Source organism: Salvia hispanica, chromosome 5, assembly GCF_023119035.1.
Source record: "Salvia hispanica cultivar TCC Black 2014 chromosome 5, UniMelb_Shisp_WGS_1.0, whole genome shotgun sequence".
Classification (NCBI taxonomy): Eukaryota; Viridiplantae; Streptophyta; class Magnoliopsida; order Lamiales; family Lamiaceae; genus Salvia; species Salvia hispanica.
Window position 1 is genome coordinate 29,577,564 of NC_062969.1, and position 2,049 is coordinate 29,579,612.

Below are 2,049 nucleotides of genomic sequence, written 5' to 3' on the forward strand. Positions count from 1 at the left end.
ACATTGAATTTAACCGCTTTTTGATGGACCTCAACTCAAGAAACCAATTGGGATTTTGGGGGACGGGGGAAAAGGAAAAAATACCATCTCAAAAAACTCAAAGGCCTCCCGATGGAGGGAACCGTTTTTTCCTTTGATAAAGAGCCCCAAAGAGGAAGGAAAAACAAAGAAGAACCGGGAAACCTTTTTCCCCAAAAAATAAAACCCACGGAAATCAAACCCGGAGGAAAAACAAGAAGAATCCGAAAAAAGGGGCAAAAAGTTTTAGGAAAACCCTTTCCCCATCTTTTTTTACAAAAAGGAAGAAAGGAAAAAACCCCCGGGGTTTCCTATCGATCTTTGGGAAGCTAGATGTTACCATCCCATTCCTCCAAGCCGGAGACTACCCCGTGGGGTTTTATCATGAATTCAAGGGAAAGGGCCCCGAAATGGAAAAAAATGGTTAAAATGGATAAGGGCCCACCGGCAGTGGAGGAAAATACCACCCAAGAGAGCCAACCTTTTATGTTCACTTTACCCATAACAATTGGGGATGTCAAAATCGAGCAGCAAGGGGGATAATGGGGAAAACTATCAATGTTAGCCTTTATCCATTTATAACGGCCCTGGGGGAAAATTGCAAACACTAAGGTGTTGATCTAATCCAAAAATTATTTTATAAATCCCGAGGGTGTGTTAGAAAATGTGTTGGAAGGGTGCATGATTTTACTTACCTTGCTGATTTCTATGTGATTAAGATGAGTGAACCCGAATCTAGGGAGTCTAGAGGGATCTTTAGGGAGACCATGTTTGAGAACGCCCAAAGACAATCGTGGATATGGTGAGGGGACAATATGCATTGACTTTAATGGTGACAAATTTGTTTTTGATATCAATGAAGCCATAAAAAAGCGATAGTTTCCCGAAAATCTATGCTATGTTGATATTATGATTCTAGTCCAAGATTGTTTTCGACGAGTTATTGCAGGAGAAACTCCAAGCTTTAGATGTGTATGCATAGGCTGATGTGGAAGCAGCTGCATGGTGTGATATAATCAGTAACCGAGGATTAACTAACGAGGAGATCGAAGGAGCAATTAAGGATTTCTGTCAGAAGTCGAAAATCACGGGAGCCGCAGGGACTTTACTACCAGCCAGTATAGAGGAGATCTCAGATGGTGAGCTAGAGCAAGAGGGGGATTCTGAATAAAAACCCTCTACCGACAGACACACTACCCCCACAAGTCGAGTTAAAGAAGTTACCAGCAAACCTTAAGTACGCCTCCCTCAGGGAGGAAGACTCATTCACTGTGATCATCAATAGCGGGCTGACTGAAGAACAAGAGGCGAGGCTACTGACTGTGCTGAGTAAAAACAAAAAGCCGATTGGATGGAGCCTTCCGGATCTGGTGGGGATAAGTCCAGATGTCTGCATGCACCATATTAGGTTGGAGGAAGGAGCCAAGGCACATCAAGATTAGAAAAGTGAACCCCAACATGCGAGAGGAGATACTAAAGGAGATCTTGAAGTTGCTCTCGCTAGGAATTATATATTCGGTACCAGATAGCGAATGGGTCAGTCCGATCCATATGGTTCCCAAGAAATCAAGGATCCAGGTGGTTAAGAATGAGAGGAATGAGCTAGTGCCCACTAGATTGGTCACTGGTTGGCGAATGTGTATAGACTACCGCAAACTCAACATCGCAACCAGAAAGGACCACTTTGTTGGAACATATATACTAAAAAGCATTTTTCTAGTTTATTTTGAATTTGATAAATTGCTTGTATATTGTAAACACTTTTCATTTAATGAGAATAATAAATTTTTTCTTCATACTGTGTATTTTACTTTAATGAGTATTGATCGTATTTAATTATATATAAATTATATAATTAAAGCGTCGAAAAGGGAAATCGCAAGTCTTTACATAAGGTTGGTCGTGGAACAGTCATCACAGAGGTGGCCCAACCGTACCTTGTAGTAAAAATTTTTCACAACCTAGATAGGGTTTCCTATCGTGAAAGGTTCGTGTCCATCCAAAGTGCTTTTTTTGAGAAGACTAAACCCA